A 14,023-nucleotide genomic window follows, 5' to 3' on the forward strand; every position below is an offset into this window, starting at 1 on the left:
AGTTAGGGAAACATTTATTTAATGAGGAGTGGGGGCTTCTCGAGTAGCCCAGCTGAGCTTGAACCCCTAATCCTCCCACCTACACATCAAGTGCTAGATTTCAGGTGTGCACCTACACCTGGCTCGTGATGAGTTTCTTCTGAGTTTCTTTACAGCAATCTGATGCTTCCTGCAATGACTGTATCCTGTAAAACCTGAATTTTATTACTCCTTCCCTCTGCAGTACTAGGAATGAAACCGGGGGCCTTGCAAATGTTTGGCAAGAAAGGAATAGAGCAAGTTGAAAAGAAAAATCAAGGATATGAGTGTAAAGACGAACAAAATAATCATGAAGATAGCTAAGGAAACAAGATGAAGGAATGAGTGAGCAAGTGTTTTTATAAACTTTGTAAATGTCTACGTAATAGCCGGATGGCTTCAAACACGACAGTGTTTTTGCCCAATGAGACTAAATGAAAACAGTGGCATGTGCTATTTGCTTACAGGACCTTGAAGCACACGGCAGCTGTTTGATTTTCCTTTAGTACCTGCACAAGTTTGCTTTGAAGGATAATTTTCGGAACACAATCTTAATACTTTAAGATTGCCACTTTCCTAACATTGGCACAAATTTTCCCACTTAAATGTTTTCCATATTTTTTAGTGTGTTAGTGCGTGTGAGTACACATACATGCACATGTATGTGATATATATGCACATGTGAGAGGATCATGCGTGCTACTCTATTACCCTTGGCCTGTTCCTTCTGAGGCGGTGTCTCCCTGACCCGGAACCCCCTGGTTTTGTCTAGAATAGAAGCCAGCAAGTCTCAAGTCTCTACACCTTCAGTGCTGAGATGTGCAGGAACATGGATGCTGCCAAGCCAACTCCAGGCCTCGACCTTTGAGGAATAAGCACTCCTAACTGCTGAGCCCCCTCTCTTGCCCTAGCACCTACACTAAACTCCAGCACTAGCCTGGTGTGGTGGTACACTGGGGGTGGAGGTAAAGAGACCAGAACTTCAAGGTCAACCTCAGATACGCAGTCAGTTCTAAGCCAGCCTGCAACACAGGAGACCCTATCTTTAAAGCCCACCATCACCTGGACTTAGAAGCAGAATGGAGCAATGGGTTATCAATAAAAAGCAGTTTCCCTGGGCTGGAGAATCAGTTCCGGGGTTAAGAGCACTGGCTACTCCTCCAGAGGGCCTGGATTCAGTTTCCAGTACCCACATGGCAGCTCACAACCATCTATAATTCAAGTTCCAGTGCATCCCATGCTCTTTTCTGGCCTCTACAGGTACTGCACACACATGATAAACAGATGTACCTGCAGGCAAAACACCGATACAAATAAAATAAAAATAAACCTTTATTTTAAAAAAGAAGAAACAGGGCTGGAAAGATGGCTCAGAGGTTAAGAGCATTCCCTGCTCTTCCAAAGGTCCTGAGTTCAATTCCCAGCAACCACATGGTGGCTCACAACCATCTGTAATGGGATCTGGTGCCCTCTTCTGGCCTGCAGGCATACACACAGACAAAATATTGTATACATAATAAATAAATAAATTTTTTTTAAAAAAAGAAAAAAAGCCCCTGGTAATGTTTAGTTTAATTCTAACTGCTATTTCCACACTATGGGGTCTGAGGCAAATCTCTGGGGCTCAAACCTTCAGCACCCAGGACAGGAACAGCAGGAGCAGGCAGACCGGAGCAGTGATCAGGGAGTGCAATCGCTGCTGTGACACACTTCGGTCATAGCAATATCTGGGCTGCCATGGCAAGCAGCCCCATGCTGCATCAAGTCTAAAGCCGTGCTCCCCTGCGGCAGAGGGAGGGCGGCTGTAATGATTCAGCCCCAGTTACCCCAGACCCGCCATGAGCCATCTGGAACTTGGTGTCTGAATGTTATGAACCCAGATAAGCTCCCATCTGGGCTTCGGAAAATATTCCCAGGATTTGAGTAGCAATTACACAGACAAACACTGAGGCGTAAAGCTATCTTGCTCATTTAACATGTGTATACTTTGTGTGTGTAAAGATTATAACCATACAATAGTTCCCTATTTCTCCTTAGAATCAGTGGTTTATATCTGTCTGGTGATTGGTGTGTTTGGGGTGTTGGTTTTTGCCCACGGCGCTGGGGACTAAAGCTAAAACTGGGGCATATCGGGCAAGAGCCCCAACACTGAACCACATCCCAGCCCTCCTCTTCCTTTTGACTTTGAGACGCGATCTTACTAAGCTGCCCAGGCAAGTCTTGAACTTATGATCGGTGCACTTGGATCTCTTGAGGAGCTAAGAAGACCTTGTGCCTCCAGGGGTGACCAGCAGTTAGTTTCTTACACAGTACACAAAAGCTTTTGAGTTTGTGTACAGTTTGATAAGCCCTTCGGTCAGTTTTCCTACACCCTTGGTTCAAAGTTACAACTATAATATGGGTTGAACACCCACTTTGTACTCCTCAACGACAGAGCTCAGCGATAGCAACCCCTATGAAGAACACTCAATCACTGAGCTACCATCGGGAACAAGAGAATTACCGAGACATGGTGGGGCTGTGCCTTGGTAGCAGGGCACTTGCTGGGCATGCTCAGGTCAATTCCCAACAGCAACAAAGTAATAAGAAGGATACAGATAGGTTAAACCTAATAGAACCATCATGAAGTGCCAATGCCGTGCTTGCTCAGAAGATAACAAAATAAGAGCCCCAGGCTGCGACTACACATGGAGCTGTGTGCGTGTCCACAGGGCCTCAGTAACCAACCAGGAAAAAAAACTCCAGCTGCAGGGAACACTGGGGGAGTGGATGCTGAGCTAGACAGTGAGCTTCAGGAAATCAAGGTGGACCAAATGCATCAGAAGGGAGGGTGGTTTGCTGACAGCACACTAAAGGATACAAGGATTAGAGTCCTAGCCAGAAGAAAGAAGATGTCCATCGAAAGGCCAGGGGGCATCCCACTGGGGAAGTTATTCCACTTGGGTGGAGAGATCTAATGTCCCTGGTAAGAACTGGTCTGGGCAGCCAGCGGTGGTGGCACACACCTTTGATCACAGCGCTCAGGAGGCAGAGGCAGGCGGATCTCTATGAGTTCAGACCAGCTTGGCTGAGTTCTAGGATGGCCAGGGCTACACAAAGAAATTCTGTCTCAAAAAAAACCAAAATCAGAAAAAATAAAAAATGTGGTCTAGGTAAGGCTGTCCTCCACAGCTCAAGACTGCTGGGGATGAGCAGACAAGCTCTGGACCCTCCAGGGTACAGGCTCTCTGTTTGGTGGTGTGGGAGGTCCTTCTGTCTATGTGTTGTTTTTATTGGTTAATAAATAAGGAAAACTGGCTTGTTTCTTAATAATGTGTAGAACAGAGCTAGGCAGGGAAACCTAAACTGAATGCTAGGAGAAAGAACGGTGGAGTGAGGGAGAAGCCATGTAGCCCCTCTGGAGACAAACAGCAGAATTTTAGCTGGTAAGCCACAGCATTGTGGCGATACACAGATTAATAGAAATGGGTTAAATATGTACTTACTCAATAAGAAGCTAGAGCTAATGGGCCAAGCAGTGTTTTAAATAATATAGTTTCTGTGTGATTATTTCAGAGGGGCTGAGCAGCCGGGAACCAACAAGGGACCTCCTCCAAAAGTTTGGCCTCTAAGAGGATGACAAACTCTCTGGCTGCAGGCTCAGTGAAACAGGAAAATGGGGAAGAGATGACAAGAAGGAGCTGTCCTTCCGCATTCCAAGGGACAAAAGCGACAACCACTTTCTCCTGAGGCAAGCCTGGTGGGAAAGTGCAGTTCCCAAATACCGCCACAGGGCGGAGTCTGGACCACACAGAGGACTAGGGATCTGGCACTATGGTTAATTCCCACCCTCTTGCATAAAGAGGAAAGGAGGTTAGCTCAGAGGAGGCAAACACATCTGAGCATCTCTGAGCCCATACGGATCTCGGAAGTCTTTGGGGTTTCCTGAAGGACACAATGTGGAAGGAGGGGTATAAAAAGCGTAAGAGTCGAAAAATCTTTCAAAGTACCCAAAAGGAATATGGGTGTGTGTTATATTGTCAACAGAACTCATAATAGTTGACTCTCTGACACATTTCACCCTGATTTTAAAATAAAAGTTGTGGAATGTCAGAGCTAGAGACAGCTAGGAAGATGAGAGGGGTCTGCAGATGCGGGGCAGGGAGGAACATACAAGATTGGCTAATGGAAATGAATACGACCAAAACATCTGTATGGAAATCACATAATCATCACTGTATAATTAGCACACGCTAACAAAATCATTTTAAAGAGAACCATGGGGTCAAATCAAGAAGCTAAGGGTTCATGCCCTGATCCTGAGCTTACAAATGACCTCAGAAAACTTTGTAGGCCTGTTCTTTCTTCCTCCCTCTTCTTCCTGCTCTCTCCCTCTCTCAACTACACATGGATCTTACGGTTACTTTTCTAAAATTACATTGTGTCCATTTCCTCCCCCAACCCAGCCAGAACGTAAGCAGGGTAAAGACGAGAATATTGCCTGAGAAGAAAGGGCTAGAACTTCACCACTAAATGTAGCTCCAGGACTCATGGCGTGGGGGGGAGGGGTAGGAGCGTGGGAGGGGAGGTCCTGCTGGGCACCTTCCAGCCAGACCACCGTGCCTCTCTGCGGGTGGGCACACTGGCCCTCCTTCCTTCCTGCCCCCATCACAGAACAGCAGGCAGTGGGGCTGGGCTCCTGCCTTGTTTACTACTTAATAGATTTCCTCATTTAATCCTCCCAGTGACTCTTCCAAAAGAATCCTCCCTTTTACAAACATCTCTAATCAGAGAGTTACACTTTCTTCAAGGCTGCCCAGCTAACAAGCAGGAGGACTACCATGTAAGTTCAGACATGATGCTAAGTCCATAATATCCTAAGAATTTTGCTATTTATTGAATATCAAATTCTCCATTGACCTATGAAATAAGGAAAAAATACTACCAAAGAGAAGAGAAAGAGGAGAGGATGGAGAGGGAGAGAGAAAAGACAAGATTAACAAACCCACACCATCTTCATTAGCTCCTGTCCAAGTCTCCTAGGAGGGATCTTGAAACATTCTAGACACAAAGTCCCCAAAGTCCTCATGAGCCGTCTGTCCCCCCACTCCACTGTAAGTCAGTATCACCCTACTGGCACTTCCATCCACAAAACAAGTCTTACTTTTCTCTCTGCTATAATAAAGCATAACCTGAGATTTAATAACTGTTTGGTTCCTTTGATTAGAGGCATTTATAATGTCTTTCTTGTAAGTCTTTTCTAAGCATCTTCCTGCAGGCAACATGATGAGAAAGTGAGAACCTCTGGAGTCAGGGGATTGAAATTCAAATCCAGAAGCCACACTTGACAGATGTTTGAGCCCTAAGATGAATTCAAAATCTCAACAGGGGTGGGAGAGGTGGCTGAGCTGCAGAGGACCCAGGTTCAATTCTCAGCACCCACATGGTGGTGGCTCACAACGTTCTGTAACTCCAGGGTCAGAAGTCTTCTTCTTCAAGTACCAGGGTACACATACGCACATATAGGTAACTACTAGGGCACGTAAGCTAAATAAATCAATCTTCCTTTTTAAACGGTATTAAGGTAGGCATACACCAAAGCCCACTTCACATGTGGCAAGAAGGAAGACAACCTCCTAGAAAAGAGGTGCACAGCCCCATTCTCTTTTCCAGGGACCAGAATTCCACACCGTCACTGCCACAGGCTGCCAGTTTCTAGTGTCCCTGCAACCTCCATTCTCCTCGCCCAACGTGGGACAGGCTGGCTGAGTTTCCCCACCTCCATCCAGCTTTGTCTCAATCATGTAGCCACCAAGGGTGGCAGCAGAAAGAGGCAGAACTGAGGTAGGGGACAAGTTAGACATCGAGGGTGTGGCTCTATGCTTGTCCTCCTTTAAGAAACCACACGGCTCATATACATCTGAACCTCGGCTTCCTTGTTTGTGAGACAGAAAAAAACAGACCACATATGACACACAGTAGGCCTATCATGGTGCATACACTCCCAACTCACATTCTTCTGTCCCCTAAAACACCCCCAACGCTCACCAGAAAATTATTGCTCTCCACCTGTTCCCATCCCAGCCTCTTCCCTTGGGCATTGAGGGAGCAGCTCTGTGGTAAAGAGCCTGCCTGGAATACACAAGGCCCAAAGTTCCAGCCACAGCAGCAAACTTCCCCTTCAAACACACACACACACACACACACACACACACACACACACACGTGCAAATAAAACACGGGGGGGGGGGGCAGCAGGAACTGGGATCAGTGGCAGAAAGAGCAGAGAGGCACACCTGATAAAAATGCACTGTACATATAGATGTGTGTGTGTGTGTGTCTATACACACACACCATAATGAAACTTACTAGTATGTATGGTTAGCATGTACTAGTAAAAATAAACATCGACTTGTTCTCAGAGGTATGAGATGGACTGTGTTACACTCAGTGTAGTGTCTCTCGCGCTACCTCACTTCCCCTTTAGCCTACCTTTTCACAAGGTGCAGTGAAATGTGTAAGCAAGCTGGCTGGGGTTTACCTGAAGACTCTCAAGGCCCCTCTACAAGGTGTTCCTTGCTCCTTAACAGAATCACGATCGTTTTCCGTCTTTAACTCCGATCTTCAAGTTGTTTTCAGGATCATTCTCCTTTCTATTTTATATTTTTATTTTTTTGATCATTCTCCTTTCCATGTTCGGTGTCTCAACTGTGTTAGTCAGCGCTTGCCTAAGCCTGGGCTCCCCCCACGCAGCAGCGCACAGAACCAAAGGTGGGCGTGGCAGCACCGCTCACCTTGCCTTTCTCCTTTATTCTGCACCTCTCCTGCCCACGCCCGCTTTATCTCTGGCTCCTTGGGGGTAGGAACTGAAGGAGTGGGTAGGGACAGGGAGAGTCAAAAGACCACACCAATGAACTTTGAAGCTCTTTCTCATGAATGCCTGCGGGTTTCCTGGGAGAGTCCCCAAGATGGAGTGTGTGACATAAAACTCACAGGCCTTGAGTGAAGCCTACTTACAACTCCCAACCCTGAATCTCAGAGGCTTTCTTGGGTCCCTCCTGACTCAAGTCACCTTTCAAGTGGCCAACAATGCATGCTGGGCCTATCTAGGTGGCTTTACACCAGTTCCACCCAGCGTTACCACCTTCCGGGATCCAGACAACTCACCCTTCAGTGGTCTCCTTTCCCTCTGCTCCACCCATTTGGGGCTACAGCTCTATAGACGCCACCCTGATCAGGATGTCTACCCACACTGCCAAGCTCTCAGAAAGAGTTTGTTAGAGGGCCCCTCCCCACCATTTGGGCTACATAAAGACTTCAGAAGCAACCCCCATGGGTGAGAGGTGACTCGGCAGTTACGCTCACTAGCTTCCAGGGCATGAGTTTGATTTCCAGCACGTACATCAACCTGGTGGCTCACTACCACCTATAATTCCGGCCCCTATGGCACTAGACACCCTCTTCTTGGCCTCAAGAGGAAGCCAGGACTCATACATACGGAGAGGCACATGCGCACACACATATATAAGTAAAAATATTTCTTAAAAACAAGAAGCGAGTTTCGCATTTACTCCCCTAGGCTTGGAAAGAGCACATCCCAGCTCTCCACAAACAACCTTGCTAGAACCCTGAACTTCCAACACTTCCCCGGAGGTAGGTGTGACCTCAGCGTGCAAAATCCTCTGTACCGGTGGGTCCTTGGAACATGACAACTGGGCACCACCTGTTTTATTCTCGATCTCTGGGGCTTCAACAGAACTAAGCATTTTCGTTCCAGTTAAAATAACCCCACGGGCTCCCCAGGTCAAATGGACCTTGGCCTGACACCACAGGGTGTAGCTCACACTTCTCAGAACATCTCCGGAGTCAACACCTTGCCATCTTGAACATAGCCACAACCTCAAAATACGGGCTGTGGGGAAAGCCAATCAGTGGTGGGGAGGGAGTGAGGGCCCTCCCACCAGCAGTCTCAGGTCTCTAAACAAACAGTGGGGATTCCTCTGCTAACACCAGCCCTGCAGCTTTGGGCAGCTGTGGCTCTTCCTTGTGTCGCTCTGCAAGAGCAGCTGTCAAGACACAGAGAACCTTTGTTCTCAGCACCACCCTAACCTTGATGTCAAATGCTCCCGTATGATTGACAGCCCGCAACTGACTAGTTTTCCCTAAATGAAATTTCAAGGAACACAATTAATTACAGTTATGGGCATGATGTACGCCCTGGGATTCAAATGCAGATTAATGAAAGCTTCACGAAGTCCAGCGAGCCCTTTAAGTTTATCTTATTAGCAAAACTAAGGCCTTCGGTAAATGCTAATCATCCCGGGCTGCCTAAAGCCAGCCAGGGTGCCTAGGGACTTCGAGGTCACTTCTCCCCACCTTCAGCTTGAGGCTGTAGGTGACTGGACCAGCTACACCACCACTGAAGCACACCACAGTCCATTACAAGCCTGTCCCCTGCGGAGTCAATTATGTGAGTCTCAGCTCCCCCGGGGAATTTTTTTCTTCCTAAACTGGGGTTATGCCCATAGGCCAAACACAGAAACACAGTCCTGAGCCAGTACCAGCCGCAGGTTCTAAGCTCTAGGGCCTGGTCACCTGGTCCAAGAGGAAATGGGAAGTGGATTTCTTTGGCTTTTCCAGGGTGCAGGGCCAGGCACATGGAGACTCATCAGGAGGAAAACTGTCCTCAGGAACCTCTTGCGCACCCCAGCCTCATCCACCCACCACCACCTCCCACTCTCGCTCTCTTCCCAGGTTTCTGCTTCGTTCTAAAATACATTCTCCACACAGCCTCACCTCACACCTCCTGCTCTCCCCACCGTTCCCTCCATTCCCTCCGGAACCCTCAACTCACCCAGAGGCAGCAGGTGGGACAGTCCAGGGCAATGTGGGCACACTGCAGTAGACAGTTCAACTCAACCTACGCACCAATGTCTCCCCTTAGAAAGAGCAAAATCCAGGCTGGGGTGTAGCTCGGCGGCCGGGCACAGAGTAAAAGAGCACACACAAAGCCTTGGGGTCAATCCTCAGGGCTGCCCTCCGTCCCCCAAATATTCTGAATTAAAAGGAATTGTTAGTAACATTCGGGTCAAAATGAAAAGGAAGAGCTCCATCCTCTGTGGAGGGAAAATTACGAGGGGGGTAAATTGCCATTTCGTGGTGTCAGCGCCCTAACAGCCTTGGCTTATTAAGCACCTTTTATTCTCCCAAATGCACAGGTTCAAAGGAGAAATTAAAGGGTTTCTTCCTGTTTTCTCCCCGTTCCTCCACAATCCTACCACACCTGTAAGGCTAACCTGCTGGACAGGTTATTCCCACCTGAGTGGCCAAGAAGCCACAAACGCTCTGTGTGCAGTCTGAAAGCTGTACAGGGGAGGGGGGAGACCAGGAGGAGGGGAGGGCGGAGGGGCTACTATGGCCACGGGCACTGTACACACTCATCAACCATTTGAGGATGAGACAAGCTGAACTACATTACCACCCACACAGCTATCTGCTTATCTTCTGGAGCTGACATAACAGTTAGCAGGCAATGGGCAACAGGAGGTCAATGGCCTATTTCATGTAGCGTGATAAATGCTTATTTATTGCCAAAGCCAAAGAGATGGCTCAGTAGGAAAAGGTGCTTGCCACCAAACCTAAAGACCTGAGTTCAACCCCAGTATCCACAGGGGAGAAGGAGAGCACCAACTCCCATGAGCTGTTCACAGCATTACACACACACACGCACACACACACACACACACAGAGAGAGAGAGAGAGAGAGAGAGAGAGAGAGAGAGAGAGAGAGAGCGCGCAACTATCCTATTTTTATTTCAATAGATAATACATAAACACTGAATACATATTTAAGAATAAGAATTAGCTATGTTTAGCTGCACATGCCTACAATGCCATCAACTGGTACTGAGGCAGGAGAATCGTGAGTTTGAAGCCAGTTTGCTCTACATAGTGAGACACTCACTGTATTCAAGAATACAAAAAATAAAAAGAATGACAGCACAGACAGAAGACACTCAACAGAGATAGCCTGGCTGCATGTCACCTGGAGTATCTGAGTATCCCTTAGCAGTGGCTCTTTCGAGGTATGTGTGTCCTTCTGGTGTCTTTCAGCTCTTGCTCAGCAGAAGCTCACTCCTAGGGCATTCACCCCTCTCCCTTGTCCTTTGCACTCCGGTAGCTGCTGCCTAATTTCCTTCCCTCCATCTCAGGGAGACCACCGCTGCCTGAACAGCACTCCTTAGCTTCTGGGACTTCTGGGGCACGCGGCTGCCAAGGCTTCTTCTGAACCCTGCCTCTCCGTACCAGGATCCTCACTGCCCCCTTTTGTCCTTGCTGCAGATCAGTCAGGCCTCGAGTCAGCACGGAGAGTTTCAGAATCGTTACCTTCACTACTCGTGTGACCTTAAGGTGACCACTGATTGCTTCTATTTGACCCCCAATCCTAACATCACCACTGACTTTCCCAACCACCGGGCATCCTAGTACCAGAGTGACTTCTCAGATGGTTGTCTTCTTCCCTGAAATCTTCTCTTACAGTGATAATCTTTTCAGCACTCCCGGCTCTTCCCAGAATCCAACCATGCTTTCTTGTCTTCTCCTTATCTGTATGTCTGTGTATGCATATGTGCACATGTGTGTGCACACCACAATGTGTATGTGAAGACCGTAGGGCAACTTGCAGATGCCAGTTCTCTCCCTCCATCACATAAGGTCAGGGATCTAACTCGGGTTTGGTGGTAAGCCAGCACCTTTACTCACCGAGCAATCTCTCAGGTCCTTTTTGGTGTAAAACCTATTATTGGAGTATGATTCACATCTCAGAAAGCCCACTGGTGCAAAGCCCGCCACTCTAAGCCTTTTCCATCTTTGCAGGTTGTGCAACACCCCTGTCCCTCTAACCCCAGAACGTTTTCAATACCCCAAGAAAGAGCCCTTTAGCCACTATCTGCCAGTCTCACCTCCCATACCCACTCCCATCCTGAAGTCACCCACCCAGCCAGCTGCTGTCTCTAGACAGCTACACGTGGTGTCACAGTATGAGGTCTGTGTCTAGCTTCCCGTCACATCCACGTTTCCAGCCTGCATCAGCGCTTCCTCATTCCTTGTTTCACGCCAGTGTTTGTGTAAACACTCCATCTATTCACTATCTGCAAGACAGTGTGGCTTTTTCTACACGTAGGCCGATATGTGAACTCTAGTTGTTTTGTGTACATGTAAAAATACACAGGCATGTCTACTTTCCTTAAGTATGTATTTGATGGCAGGTGGCTGGATCATATGGTCACTTTACTATTTGGGTATGGTTTTGGTTTGAGTTTGTTCTGTTTTGAGACAGGGTCTCCCTATGTAGCCCTGGATGACCTAGAACTCACCACATAGGCCAGGCTGGCCTCGAACTCAGAGAGATCTGCCTGCCTCTGCTTCTGGAGTATTCAAAGCAATATGCACCTCTTTTGGCTTTCTGAGGAGTCGCTAGTTTTCTAAGACTGTGGCACTCCAGTCTTTTTATGCATCGTGAGCCCTTGTGTCCATCAGATTTCACTGCACCTAATGCACACATCTAAAATACAGCCTTTTTGACCATCACCGTTACCGTACACACTGAAATATTATCTCACCAAAGTTTCGGTCTCTAATTCCCTAACAGGATATTGAGTGTCTTTTATATACTTATTGGTCATTAAGTACATCTTCTTGGTAGAAATGTCTATTCAAATCACTGCGAACTTTTAAACAGAATAAGAAACTATTTTACAGCCAGCTATGGTGGCACATGCCTTTAATCCCAGCACTAGGGAAGCAGAATTAGGAAGATCTCTGTGTAGACCAAGCCAACTTGGTCTTCACAGTGAGTTCCAAACCAGCCAGAGCTACATAGAGAGACCCAGTCTTAAAAAAAAAAACAAAAAACAAAAAACAAAAAAACTTTCTATACTCTGGATATAAACCCCTTACCAGATAATGGTCGGTGCTTCTTTTCTTCCATAGCTTCATTTCTGTAAAATCTCCCCCACCACAAATCCAGACACTATTTCTAAATCTCATCCTGGGGCCCAAAGCCCTGTTATTCCTAATAAGTCTCCATAAGCTCAGCATATACATAGAACCTGTTCTGTGTACACAGATAACTGGACAATAACATCAGCCATACAGAGGTGTCTAAGGCTGCTACTGCCCATCCATTTTTAGATGGATCGCCTGCAACAGTTGAGTATTTCTACAGGTTGAGTCATTTTGGACACGTCTGTGTTGGCAGTGTTTTAATAACTGTTCCCATATCTCACACACCACGCGCCCTGTCCTTCCGTGAATAGCTGTGCAGGGTGCTGACTGCTGGTCCAGAAGATTCCTACTGCTGTAACCACACCCTAACAACCCATCCTCCTGCCAGCCCTGAGCTTCCTCATCACACTGGTCTCCTCTGCCTAGACCACGCCCTCGTCAGGTTCGCCTGATCCAGTACATGAACTCATCCCTCAGTCAGATCTGAAGTCCCATCAACAACAAGGATGCCAAGGAGAGGGAAAACACGGCCACCCGAGAAGGGTCTCGGATGACTCACTTGCAGAACTACTCAAATGGTGCATCCATCTAAAGGTGGGTGACAACTCTGCATGGCTTATGCTGTCCTCATTTCACAGATAAAACCACGCAGGCTCACTGGTTAGATAATCGGTCGAAGGTCACAAAGTCAATAAATTGGTAAAAAGTAGGATCCAAATCAGGTCTGACTAAATGAATAAACAGACAGAACCAAACCACTCTTCCAGTGCTGCATTCATTAATCTGCCATGCTAACATCAAAGTGTACAGCCTGTACTGTCTTTTGTTGCAGTTGCCCTGTGACAGGAGGTCATGAATTTAGTTACAGAAGGTATGACGGTTCCTCTTCAGTGTAACTCTTAACGAGATTTGGAATCACCTAGGAGGCAGGACTCTGGGAGAGTATTTCCAGACAAGTTTAACCAAGAAGGGAAGACCCGTCCAGAATCTGGAGGCACCATTCCATGGGCTGTGGTCCTGACTGAATAAAAGGATGTATAAAAAGAGAAACTGAGGGGGGCTGGAGAGATGGCTCAGCGGTTAAGAGCATTGCGTGCTCTTCCAAAGGACCCGAGTTCGATTCCCAGCAACCACATGGTGGCTCACAACCATCTGTAATGAAGTCTGGTGCCCTCTTCTGGCCTACAGGCATATATGCAAACAGAATATTGCACCCATAATAAATAAATAAATAATTGAGAGAGAGAGAGAGAGAGAGAGAGAGAGAGAGAGAGAGAGAGAAACTGAGTCAAGCCCCAGCACCCACTCCTCTCTGCGTCCTGACTAAAGTGCCACGTGACCAGTGGCCCCATGCCTCTGCTGCCATCCTCCCGGCATGAAGGGCTCTATACCTTCTCCTAAACCATGAGCAGAAACAGATCCTTCTTTCAAGCTGTTCCTATCTCGTATTTTTTCAGTCACAAGAAAAGAAAGCAAACAGCTGCCGACAAAGAGAAGAGACAGCAAAAGCAGATTCAAAGTCAAAATGCTGTTTCTACATTCATAATAACAGCCCAAGTGTATCAGTGTTAAAAAAAAAATTAAAAAAAAAACCCACAAGGACTGAGAATATAGGTCAGCAGTTGAGCACTCAAAAATAAGCTTTGTCCCAACGAGTTCACGTCAAGAAATCTATACCAGAAATACATGTTTCTCTGTGAAAAGCCGACACAATTATCTTTCAGTTCTTTCAAAATCAATACAGCACAAAAGAAGGGCAGGGACTAAGGGGCTGAGAGGGTAACTGAAGGGTGGAGAGCTCGCCTAGCATGCACAAGGCCCTGGATATGGTGTCCACACCACAAGGCAAAGTAAGTCAGAATGACTGCGTGCCAATACAGAGTAATCTCAAGATACGCAGCTGAGAAATATGCCCGCTTTACATACTTGCTCTATACATAAAATGCTTCTAGAAAGATATAGAAAGTGGTCAACCTCCATTACATATGGAAAGAAGAACTGGGTTGCTAGAGACATTGGT

General features: G+C 47.1%; 1 protein-coding gene across 1 annotated transcript in view; it reads right to left on the reverse strand.

Moving 5' to 3' along the window:
• The window catches only part of Rras2 (RAS related 2), a 69,768-nt gene that overhangs the window by 13,400 nt on the left and 42,345 nt on the right, over positions 1 to 14,023 (reverse strand). The window lies entirely within an intron of this gene.

The sequence above is a fragment of the Arvicola amphibius genome, chromosome 1, assembly GCF_903992535.2.
Source record: "Arvicola amphibius chromosome 1, mArvAmp1.2, whole genome shotgun sequence".
NCBI lineage: Eukaryota > Metazoa > Chordata > Mammalia > Rodentia > Cricetidae > Arvicola > Arvicola amphibius.